Genomic DNA, 13,933 nt, shown 5'->3' with positions numbered 1-13,933 from the left:
TAAAGGTGCCAACCATATGGTCATATATATATATATGAGTTTGTTTTCCTGTTAAGAGAAGTTATTTAAATATGCTGGAATTCTGAAAGATAAACTCTAGTATGGAAGGAGTAGTTGAAGAATTGAAGGATAGGAAGACCATTGATTTAACAAGGCATCATAGAATGTTGGCAGAATATATATATTCTTCTTGTTTCTACTGACCTTTCTAAAGTGTATCTCTAAATCTTTTCACATACCCAGTTCCTTGCAGTTTCCCCAAAAACGCTTACACTTCTATGTATCTTTATATGCCCTTTGCTCTTCCAATAACTCTTTCTGACCCAAGACTTATTTCACCTAGTTACTTCTCACATTTAGTGAACTGTTCAAGCATCTACATTCTTCTAGGAGACAATATGTCATAACTGGATATGAGTGCAATGCATTCTCTGCCTTTTTGGCTCTCTGTGACATCTGTAGCCACACTTATCACATTGAAATTTAATAACTGATGTACTATATCTTATCTCCTACCTTTTAGACAAAGTGCCCAAAACATATTTGTTTTTCAACAAATGAAAATGTCTCTCCCATTCCACATGTATTTATGTTTTGTATTAATTCTTAGAAAATTATAGTCTCCTAATAATTAAGAGGATGATAATCTTCCTAATCTAATTCTCAGTGTTTAGAATTGTTAACTCTTATCTTATGTATACCAAGAAAAATATTGAGAGCAAATTATAAAAAATAGCAAACTTATGTTTTAATTATCTTTCTCAAATTGCATACAATAATTTTTAGAAGCATTGCGTTAGATTATTGGATTGATGTTTACGCTTGGCACAAGAAGTACATATCATAGTTTATAAAATTGCAGTAAAGTCAGTATCAGTCCCTTTAAAAATTTGCTTAACTATATGTACATATTTAATACATTAATGAAGTATAATTTTAGTCCTTTTTGAATCACCTACATATTAGTTGAAAATATGACCTCTCTTTGCATAGTTTTGTGTGGCCTTTTTCCAACACACATAAACACAAACATAGAGTTATTTTACTATTATCTCGACCCTCTCTTAGCATAATTATGTTTCAGTTTCACTGATCAAGAAAAAAAATTTTGTCAGATAAGTTCTTCATGTGTATTAGAACTTGTTACTGTATTACATTCAGTCTTTTTTAAACTGGCCTGAAAAATTTTTTATTCTTTTCTCAAGATACAAGTAACAAAATATCAATAAAAATAGGGCTGACTCAATGTTTTCTATTTTATGTGCTTATTCTGAATTTACAGCTCAAGACTTTCTTCTTGTCACAAAACTATGCAATCTTGTTTGTTTTTATTTTTTCCTCAGTGTTCCTGTGTCTAAAAATAATTTGTAAAGCACTATAACTTTGTTGATGTGAATGTGTATTATATACACATATATTTTGAATTTGTGTATATATATATAAAAATTTTTGTGTATATATACATAGAATATATATATATCTATACATAGAATATGTATAGTGTATATATAATAGTCTCCTAATTTGCCACTAGTGGTCACTAATGCCACTAATAATCAGATGTAACATTTAAAAATATATATAAACACTATATAAATTTTCTATATGTTTTGTATAAAATGTATATGTATTATAAAATATTACATGTTTATAATTATAAATATATTACAAAGATTTTTGTTATATATATACACACGATTTATATATTTTGTATTTGGCATATATTTGTAATATGATGAGAAGTGCAATATGTTGTTAGGATAAGTAATTTGGATATACTTTTTTATCTGAGCCAGAAAACACTTTATACCACATTTATAAAATCATACTCTAAACTATATATTTTATTATCACATTTGAGTTATTTATATTTACATGTTTCTCTGATATGCTGTGGTTCACATATCAAATTCATTATATAATAAATAACTGTGAGAAAGTTATAACATCTTTAAAATATTAAACACAGAACTTTTTTATGTCTAATATTTGATCACTGTGTTATCTTTCATATATACTGAGATCTTAACTCAGGGAGAAAATGTTGTTATTGCAATTTTTTGACTGTCAAAAAATGCCAGGTGTTAGAAGTTTTTCCTGATAAATTGGATTCTCTAGTTCTACAATTCCATGAATCATACTATTTTTTCTCTCCTACTGACATAGTTTGTGATAGATATCCTACTTTTTATTGTGCTTTTGCTTCTTTTTCTTTTCCTTCCTTCATACCTTTAAGACAGTTTTCTGAGTCAATGAGTCATGAAACTAAAGTGTCTACTTCTGATCTAACATATGATTTGCCTGTTGTAGTCTGGCCAATTTAGTATTATTCAACTCTTACAAAATCCTTGTGAAGAAGTCATTTTGCACACTTGAATAATATGCATCTCAGCTCTCTCTTGGAATACCTTACAGCTTTACTTTCAGTGTGGAATGCAATTTGTTCCTCAGTATTAGTTCTTGGATTTTATTTTCAACATATTCGCATGCTTTCAATACCAGAGCTAAGTTCCATCCCTACGCCCAATCTAAGGATGTAAATGAATGGCATTCAGAATAAAAAGAGAAATCCTGTTCACAGTTACTACATATTTCATATTGTTTAATTCTACAGTTAGTCCAGCATTTGTTTCTGATACTGGCATTAATGAGCACTTGGAACAAGAGAATGTTACATGTCTAATATAATAGCAAGTTCAGAATAACAGGGCATAGTCTGAAGTTTCCTAACTTTAAAGATAGCCTCTCTGATCCAATTCATCATTAATAAACAGAATTCAGATATTTTTATACATGCTTATTTGTCCACTATGCTTATGAAATAATATAATTTTATATATCTTATTTTTATAATATTCATAATGTGTTTTTCATTTGTTCAAATATTCTCTATAAATTTGCTATTTCACAATAACTCTATGAATCTTTAATAATAGTAACATCTTAGTGGCACAAAACAATGACCATTTTATTATGCTCGTGAAATCCATGGGTCACTTAGGAAGAAACGAATGGCTCCAGGCTGAAATCACCGATACTAGAGGATTCACTTTAAACACAGGTATGTCATCTGGGCTGAAAAGGCTGGAAAACTGGTTCATCTGGAACTCTAGACTGAAAGGAACATGTAGCCAATCCATTTAGGTTGGATGTCTCACAACATGCGTTCTGAGTTTTAAAATGGCATATCCAGCAAGGGAGCCTGGAGATAGTGAGAATATAAAGACAACCAGGTGAAAGCTACATGTCACTTGTGAGAGCCTCAGAAGTCATTGAGCAACCCTACACCGTGACCCATTGTTTAAAGCAATTGGAAGCCAGCTCTGATTCAACAGTATGGGATCGAGAACTCACAGTATCAAATATAATACATATATCTATGATCTGCATATTTGAAATACTCAAAAGCTAGGTGCTATAGTTGTATTTTTTTTTTCAGATTAAGGAAATTGTATCCTAGAGATTTTACAGGACTTGTATAAGTCTATTAGACAAGTTAAGTTAACACCTTCATTTGAAATTCCGATATATTCAGCTCCAAAGTCTATTTTCTTTCAGAAAAATAAGGTTTAGAGAGGTAAAATAATTGTCAGAAATTGTACAGATAGCATTACAACCCACTCACTACATGATATAGACACCTTATTCAAGAGAAAACAAAGCAAATATACCTGTAGGATACAGAGTAATTTTCAGTTTCTATGCTATAATGTACTACAATCACTTCTTACATATGTATCTTGTATGAACTGTTCCTGCAGGACTCTCAGACCAACACTAACCATTTTTTTTATTATTGGAATTAAATTACAACGGACACTGCCACTAATGACCAGATGCAGCAAGTCTGTTATCATCATCTTGAGGATCTTCTATCCTTTACACAGTTGATAAAGCATAGCTTCAAAATGGTTCAAAATTACAGCCTTATTTATATTCCAAAAGGGCAGCATTGCCTAGGGTTTCTCACTGCTGCATGCCTGCTACTACTTTTTTCATCCACATGAATCTACTATATCAAGCACTCATTCTGTAATGTGTGTCTACAAATACCACTATCTGGTCATTCAATTGCAGATCTGCACAAAAATTTGAAGAATTTTTCAGGTTATTTTCTCTGATTTAAATTTCTGTATTTTCTATTTTGCTAACTATTGTAGTCAGTAATCAAAAACTGATAATTATATACTTGAACTTGAATTGAATGATAATCTGGAATAATCTTTGAAGCCACATCAAGGAACTTTTTTCAATATTTAGAAACACTTGGTAGAACAAAGAAAGTAAAACATCAACCATCAGTAAATGACTACTTTGTGGATAGAAATGTTAATTTGAAAACACATCAAAGTGATCAATAGATTGCAAGCAATCTAACACAAATTTAATTTGCCAAAATCTATCAGCCAAAAGAGATATAATCAAAGAGATAATGTGATGATTAAATTTTTTAAATAGCCTTGCTTTGCATTCCTACTAATTCTTCATTATATATTTTTCCCTACTGGTACTTTTCAAACTCCTGATGTCTCACAGATGACATATTATTCCTGTTAGTGATATTTAAATACTATTTCAATTTTGTGCTCATTTTTCTTTGCTCTCACTTCAAGAAAATGTTCTTTCTTATCTGGCACTAAGAGGATAAGGATATTGTCCACTTATCATTAAGACTTGTATGTCAGCAACGAATTGTTGCATTTGGTATGTCCCATTAGTTTTTGTTCTTTCATTCCTATGAGGTAATCAAAAGTAGAATACGTAAAAAAATTACTCTCATCAAATCAAAATGTTACATGTGATCAAGAATAAGTGAGAAGATCAATGTATTATTAATATCTGTGAGGCATGCATAGAGGACTTTGAAAAGTTTAGCATTCAGGATGTAAAATCTTCACTGATCATAAACAATATTTTATAGCTTATATTAATAAAAATTTTAAAAATGAGAATACTAGGTTGGGAAACAAAACCCACTAGTCTGCTTTACATTTTCTTCTTCTTTATAAAGGCTATTTTTCCAATACCCTTTATAAATTCAAAGATTCTTATAGAATGTATCTAATTGATACTAATTTAAGAACCATTGTTAAAATAGTGTTCTTAATTCCATATTACACAGATTTGATTTTATAGTATGTATGAAAAATTAGTATTGCATCATATAGTGATTAAGGTTTAAAATCTACTCTGCTTTAAATCAGATGCTTACCAACATACAGTAAGAGTAATGAATAATAATGTATTTTATTAAAACATTATAATTCCCTTGCTATTAAATACTCATTATTTCAATTTCGTTCAGTAGAAAAAAAAATACAAAATTAACAATGAAGTCTACTGTGTAAAATTGTTTTCCAGCCAGGCATGGTGGTATAGGCCTGTAATCCTAGCACTTTGGGAGGCTGAGGTGGGCAGGTCATGAGGTCAGGAGTTCAAGACCAGCCTGACCAACATAGTGAAAACCCGTCTCTACTAAAAATACAAAAAATTAGTTGGGCATGGTGGCACATGCCTGTAATCCCAAGTAGGTGAGAGGCTGAGGCCGGAGAATCACTTGAACTCCAGAGGTAGAGGTTGCAGTGAGGCGAGATGGCACTATTGCACTGGAGTGTGAGACTCCAGGGTGACAGTGCGAGACTCCGTCTGAAAAAAACAAAAACAACAACAACAACAACAAAAATTGCTTTCCATATTTTTATCAAACCAACTCAAGTAATATTCATACTATGTAGAAATTAATGTTTTTTTTTTTCTTTTCCTTTTTTTTTTTTTTTTAAGATGGAGTCACGCTCTGTTACCCAGTCAGGAGTGCAGTGGCGAGATCTTGGCTCACTGCAACCTCTGCTCCCTGGCTTCAAGTAATTCTCCCATCTTAGCCTCCCACATAGCTGGGGTTACAGGCATGTCCTATCATGCCTGGCTAATTTTTGTATTGTATTTTTATTAGAGACAGGATTTCACCATGTTGGCCAGGCTGGTTTTGGATTCTTGACCTCAAGTGATCTACCTTCCTCGGCCTGCCAAAGTGCTGGGATTACAGGTGTGAGCCACTGTGGCCGGCTGAATTTAATGTTTCTTAATGTGCATTACAACAAAGTTTTTTTAAGTGCATGCTAAATTTAATAGTTATCTTTTTCTTGGTTTCTCCCCAAGCACTTCATACAAAACTGAAAACAGCAAGAAGTCATTAAAGTATAATCTCATGTATGTAAATTATGTGTGCATAATTTACAATTTTTGCACATAACTGTTTACTCATTCTTAAAGATTCAAGAGCCTAAAAACTCACTGTGCCATTTTTTTTTAACACATCCATCATATAACTAGTTACCATTTTCGTGTGTGCATGTGATGAGAACACTTAAGATCTACCGTTTTAGTAAATTTCAAATATACAACACAACATAGTATTGTTAACTATAGTTAGCCATGTGCCATTTTAAAAAATAACAATCCAAATTCTGTGGACATGCACAGGAATAAACTACTGGTTTGTTAGAAGTAATTTATTTACATCTTGAAGAATGCATAATTTGACCACATGGTGAAGGACAATTTTGCCATGTGTGGACAATTAGATATGCTTTGAGGAAAGCAGGAAACTAGTTGCATATCTTAAACCACTGATATATGGAATGCAGGTTTAAAGCCATCCCCAACAAATCAGTGGTCCTGAATTGGATAAAACATGACCATTTAAAATTACACATAAGGTCATTTTTCTTTGCCTAGAGAGAAAATGATGTGTATGATTTGTTTCTGGAACCTAGCAGACTGTCATACTCAGACTCACCCTAAAAATCACAGATCAATAACAGAATCAATTGTATATGTATAATTAATCAGGTTATTAAATTCTATTCTGCAATAAAATATTGAAGTTCCAAATGAGAATAAAATAGTACTTTTTCTACTCACATCAAGGATTCTGTCATATGACATACTAATTAGTTGTCTGTACTGTATTTATAAATATCATTTTTTATATAGACATTATTAGATGTTTTTCTTTTAAAATAGAAGGCAATAAACTCTACTCAATGATAAGTACTTATTACATAACATTCCACTTCTTTCCCTTAAAAATAAATATTACATGTTGTTAGCAAATAAAGGTATCCTCCCAACATTCCCATCCAATGCTTATTCAATAAAACATTAATCTATATATCACTGTAAAAGAACTTTGCAGATTCAGTTAAGATTACTAACCAAGTGGATTTAAAAAAAGGAGGTGTAATACGTGTTAATGCCTTCTTATATCCGTAATGACTGTCAATCCAATGTTATGAAATGCATAATGCATACAAAGAGTAAGGGAATATACTTTAAAAGTAATAACTGTATTGTTAAAAAATGATGCAGATGGCATTTTATTGTACTTGTAGCAAGCACCGTGCTTTCAATTATTCTTTCTGGATATATGTTACTATCTTAACATGTAATTTATTGACTTTAGGTTTATGATATTTTCAGAAAATATGGTGCACAGTGAAAGGCATACTATAATGCTTTCTCTATTATTCCTACAGTTTCTTCCCATGATAAGTAGATTATTAATATTATGATATGCATAATTTACAACATATGAGTACTTAGATGTTCTTCAGTGTGCCTTACTTGGCATGCATTCAAATTCTTTGCCAGTCTAAGACTGTGCTGACTTAATATGGCAGCAACTAAATACTTGTGGCTCAGTATATTTAAATTACTTACATTCAAATAAAATTAAATATTCTGATTTTAAAAATATGCTGATCACATTGCAGGTGTTCAATAGCCAATTACTTAGTGTTACAGGCAGCAAAGATTAGTCAATATTTTCTTCAGGGATTAGACAGTGTCCATTTAAGGAATGTGATTGCCTAATCGGTTTGATAGTAAATACAAGCATGGAAAATATAGCTTCACACATTCTTTTTTATAAATATAATCTAAATTTAAGATAAAAATTAGTAGAGTTTATCCATGATATTAATCATTATTTGAGACAAATTATTTCTGCTATAACTTACAAAGTGCACAAAAAGGGCGGGGTGTAGTGCCTTATGCCTGTAATCCCAGCACTTTGGGAGGCCGAGACAGGTGGATCACTTGAGGCCAGGAGTTGGAGAGCAGTCTGACCAACATGGCAAAACCGCATCTCTACTAAAAATACAACAACAACAAAAAAATTAGCCAGGCATGGTGGCACATACCTGTAATACCAGTTACTGGAGAGGCTGAGGCAGGAGAACTTTTCTTGAACCCAGGAGGTGGAGGTTGCAGTGAGCCATGATCACTCCACTGCACTGCAGACTGGGTGACAGAGCGAGACTCTGTCAAAAAAAAAAAAAAACAGCACAGTAACTTCTTCTTCAACCAGTAAACATACATGTGTACATGTGATTCTGTGAACAAACAGAAATCAGAAGTACTAATCATTGAACTCCCAAGAAATGGACCACAATGAAACCTTTAAGACCTTTAAAACTCAGTTTATTATGTCATTTTTCAGTTAAATCAATTTACTGAATATTTTGTTATAAGTCTTTTTCAAGCATGACAAGATGACATTTTGCCAATTCAATGACCCTTTTTTAAAGTTACATGTACTAGATCATTAAGAATAGCAAATGTAATAGCATGAGCTTACTTACTACATCTAAAAGGGCAATTCAGTGAGATAATATGCTTACATTTATGTTGCTGTAGTCAAAACCACCTACATAAAATTATCAGAATACACTATGTTGGGCACTGTGGTTACCTTTCCTAAGTCCATTCACTTTATACCACTAAACAAAGCAAGTCGTGATTTGGAGAATTGGCCTTACATCAAAAGCAAGGATTTATTGTTCCAATGACCATCAAACCAGCAGTGCCATGATCTGTTTAAGAATGCCCATGTGACTCAACCTGTACTGATGATTTCAAGGACAGGTTTACTGGAGATGTCATCAGAAAGTTTTCCCTCATGCTTATGAGAGACAATTAAGAAGTAAAATTACTTTTCTGTCCTCCAAATAGTTCCATTTGCTTCTCATGTCTATGAGAAGAACTGTCTTTAACACAGAAAGAAAATACGAATTTGTAAAAAAAAAAAAAAAAAAAAGACACTAAATTAATTATCACTGAAATGCACCATAGCAATTAACTTTGGTATGTAAGAATCAATGGCTTTCCTTATTGTATAAGCCAGTTTTGTTTCAATTTCTGTTATTAACGTCACCAAACATGATGAATGACACCATGCATCTTGCAATTTTCTCCTTTCTTCTCTAGTCCTCATTTATTCTGCCTAGGATGTCTATGTAACATCTTTTCCTACTTAATTACTACTCATTCGTTAGATCTGGCTCAAATATTTTACATCTAATTTTAGTATGTGTGCTGGCAAAGGGAGCACTCTACATCCATATGATATTTTCTAATGACACGATAGAGAAACCTATACTATTTGTGAAAATTATACATCTTTTTTCTGTACTTTTATATTTTATTTTATTGATATATAATAATTACACATATTTGTGGAGTACAGGTTATATTTTTATACATGAATGCAATGTGTAATGATCAAATTAGGATGATTGAATTATCCATCACTACAAACATATGTAGAGAACATTTCAAATCTTTTCTTCCAGTTATTTTAAAATATCCTATCAACCCCTCTTAATTTCATTACCCTACAGTGCTATCAAACACTAGAACATATTCCTTCTATGCAACTGTATTTTCCTATCCATTAATCGATCTCTTTATATCTCTTTCTCCTTCCCTTTACTTCCCAGTCTGGATCTCATGGAGATATATATATATTTTTTTGTTTCTGCTTCATAATTTATTTGAATATTTTAAGTCATGCTATTAGATTGTAAAGAAAAACAATGAAGAATAGATCTGGTTTCTTTTTAAGTTCATATACATTGAAACATGTGTTTTTTAAAAAACAAGCTAATATATGTGAAGTATAGAAGAAATGAATAGCAAAACTAACAGGAATGAATTTCTAAACCCCAAAATCTATGAAAGTAAGAAATAATATATTCACATAGAAATGCATGAAATACTATACTTAAACAAATTATTTTATATCCACATCACATTTACTGACATTTGCAAATTTAACTGCATTTTCCTGAGAAAATATCAATAGACTTTAAAAGTTGGAAAATATACAAATAAATAAACATATCCATAGGCTATACTCTCTGCCTACACTGAAGTAAAACTATATGTCAACAACAAAACACCCTAAAATCTATTTATTAGAATTATTAAATAATCTTTATGTAAAAAGTAAAGTTCTGGTAAAATAGCAAACTAATGTGGGATGCTAATTTTGTCTTTTGAATCCACTAAATATATCAAGAAGTGAGAGAAAAGTACAGGAATATTAGAGCCTACCATAAACACTGTAGAAAACCATTAGAAAGAAAGAAGTTTGCTGAGCCTGCAAAGGAGGATCACTCACCATGGATGGGTTGAAGGCTCATTCAGAATTGTATATACGTGCAGTTTGTTCTTCCTCCTTACATGCTATACAATTATTTTAGGCCAAGTGCACTATCTAAGCTATAGAGTGATACCTTCAGGCATAGGGCATCTGTTAGACTTCAACAAATTGTAACTCTAGAATTCATCAAATGTGTGGCACATCCCTATACTATAACCTGAGCTCACTTTGAGGATCAAAAGCCAGGAACTGTCTCTGACAGCATCTACTGGATACACATTTTCAGCCAGGGTTGCACACACTGCTCAAGTCATCCTCCATACTGGTGTTTAGAAGGACAATGTGACTAGACTATTCTGTAAAAACTCATTGTCTGTGGAATAAACCTCAGGTCCCTCAGTGAAAATAAAGGAGCCTTCCTGGCTCACTCTTCAGCTAACTCTGCAACCTCTTCTCCATCCACATCTCACCTTACATTTTTAGTGACACCTGTATTCAGTGGTGCTTCTGGTACCAAAATAAAACTTTCTTTTTTGTCTCATGCTGATCTCTCTACGTGAAGAGCCCTTCGTTTACCCTCATTATTAATGGGCTTATAAAAACCATCTTTCAAAATACATGTATTGTGCCTGCTAATTTTACATAAATTCCTAGAAGCTAAGGGAATTTCTGTAAGCGTTTTGTATCCTGAGTGCCTAAAGTCTCATATATAGTAGGTACTAAATGCTATTTTTATTGAAGTAAAGAAAATTTTACTCTAAAATACGATCAGACAAAGATATCTAAGGGTATCAGTATTTAGTCTACATTTTAAAAATTTTACACATATGAAGAATTCCATTACAATGTTTAGCACAGTATTTTTGCATGTATTTTATTTTAGAAAATTGATTTAAAATCCAGATGTAAAAATTTTACTTTTATCTTTTAAGTATTTTGTATTAGTTATCAATGTACTGGTATTAAGAATGTATATCTATATTATAGCTTAAGGTTATTTTCGATAAAATTTTTCTAGTTAAAATCACTTTCTACTTTTAGTTAATAACAGCATGTGAGAAATACTAACATTGCTTGTCAACATCCTGCCTGCCATATCTCATTGATGATTTTTCTTAAGTGACCCTGATGATTTGGTTCTCTGGTAAAATGTGTTAATCATAATAGATAATACTTTGTCCTCTTATTGTACTTGAAAAGGGGGCTCTGTTCCATAACTGCATCAAGTTCGTTTTACTAAGGAAAAGTTTTAATAATGATTTACCTCTTTTACTCAGTAAAATAATTTATTTCTGATTTTCCCTTCTGAATGAGCCTTACATATTTAACAATCTCTTAAGTTAAAAAAAAAATTAAAGAAATATGCCATTGGTTATTTATTATTTTTTTAAATTTGTTAAAACAATGCAATTGTTCAGCTTACAATTACTAATTATAAGAGAAGCTCAAGAAATATGCATATAATAGTCTGAATAAGCAAAGATAAACTATATAAGAAGAACGTTAGAATATATGCATGTAGAAGGGTTTCATTCATACACATTGAACTGGTGATGAATGTAGTGTCGTGCAAATTACTTCAGAATGAAAGATAGCTTTGGTTTACATTACCAGGAAGAAAATGAGCAGTATCTGCTTGATATGTAGCTTAACCAAGGGGCTCAAATTAAGTGGGATGGCTCTAAATCTCTTCACTTATCTTGCTGTTTCTGTCTCTTTCAATTGTTTTCTGTTTTCCCTGTGTTAATTTCATTTTCAAACCTTTCTTTGTATAACGGAAATTCTCCAGGTTTATTTTCTACTGTACTTTTTTTATTTTAAATTTCAGTTTGGGATATTTTGAGTCTTCTGTAACCATTCTCTGATTTAGAAAAAACAGTCTAGGAACCAGTATGTTGGACACTATCATATAGTAGTTTCAGCGTATAAGATTTAGGACAAATGGTAATTTTAGCTCCCATTGTGTATCAGAATTATAAAACTACAGGAGAAAATATTGTTATAAACACTCCAAAATTAATATTTAACCTGATGTAAATAAAATTCATAACATAAAAAGAAAAAATAACATCAAAAATATTTTTACAAAATAACATATTTAAAATGGAAATTAAGAATTCATTAAAATAATTGTCCTGACATACAATAATGTGACAATATCAATTAAATGAAAAGCATCTAGAAATGCTCTACATATTACTTGTAGTGGTTCTGTTCAGAAATATATAACATTTTCCTGCCAATAACCACACTTCAAGTGGCTTTTGATTTCTCTTTACTTCCATAGTGGTTATTCTTTGCATATTATCTATATTTTCAATAAAACTTCCAACCTTCTATCACTAAATACTATGTTTCAATTAGAATTACCTATTACACAAACTCAATATCTAAGTGCCCTTAGAATTCAGTCTAAACTGCTTCACATAACTTACAAGCTCCTTCATTCATCTAGATTCTGCTCCTCATGTTAGACTTCTGCACGCATCTTGACACTTTATACACTTTTGAATACATTATATCTCTCTCACATATCTATATCATTGAAATGCTTCCCTTTTTGCTTGAAATAGTTTCTATATTCTCCTACTTCTGAGCGTCTTTCTTTCTTTCTACCAATGTTGTCAATTTCTGGACTTATTTAGAGATGGTTTTCTTAGGAAATATTTCCTATCCCTAGGGAGCCCTTCCAAACTAATTTACATTATACTCATATGTGTCCCCATAGCATATTATATTTCCCATAAAAGATAATTTGTCCACTAATGTTTATTTTCTCTTTCTTCTACTATCCTATTGATTTTGTAGGGGTAGAAAGCATATATTATACTTTACATTATATTGTACAACTACATTCTTATAAACTTATTATAAATAAAACTTATAAACTACATATATATAAAAAATGTAATTTTAATAAAATTTCAAAAATCAGTAAAATGAATGACTGTTGTCACAGACTTAGACCTTCATCTATAAGTATTTCTTTAGAAAATTAAAATTCTTTTATATGCTGAGTTTTCATAATTAAAGAGAATATAAAACTTATTGGAAAAAATAAATACTGTGTCACAAAGTTTGATAAAGCACAAACTAATAATTTTTCTTCCAATACACGCCCTTGAAGTATAAGTAAATTTTCAGTACATTTTGATAAAATGCTATCCAAAAAGATTCATTTGCATTTCCATCAGTTTTCTGTGTGTTCACTTTCCCATCCAAAACATTCGTGATATCATATGTTTTTAGTTCAACCCTATTGAAGATAAAAAGAAAACACCACTACATATCAGTAGCAATTTGCAGTCAATTTACTAGTGAGCGTATGCATATTCGCTTATTTATTTGATATGCTTATCTGTGATTTTCCTATTTAATATAATTTGCAATGTATTGGACACATTTTCTACATAATTGTGTGATTTTTTTCCATGTGAATATATTCTGTTCTTGGACACCTTGGTTGATTTCTAATAGGCTTTCTCACTT

The sequence above is a fragment of the Macaca nemestrina genome, chromosome 1 (genome assembly GCF_043159975.1).
Source record: "Macaca nemestrina isolate mMacNem1 chromosome 1, mMacNem.hap1, whole genome shotgun sequence".
In the NCBI taxonomy this organism is placed as follows: domain Eukaryota; kingdom Metazoa; phylum Chordata; class Mammalia; order Primates; family Cercopithecidae; genus Macaca; species Macaca nemestrina.
The sequence above is the reverse complement of the archived record's forward strand: the minus strand, read 5'-3'. Positions refer to the sequence as shown.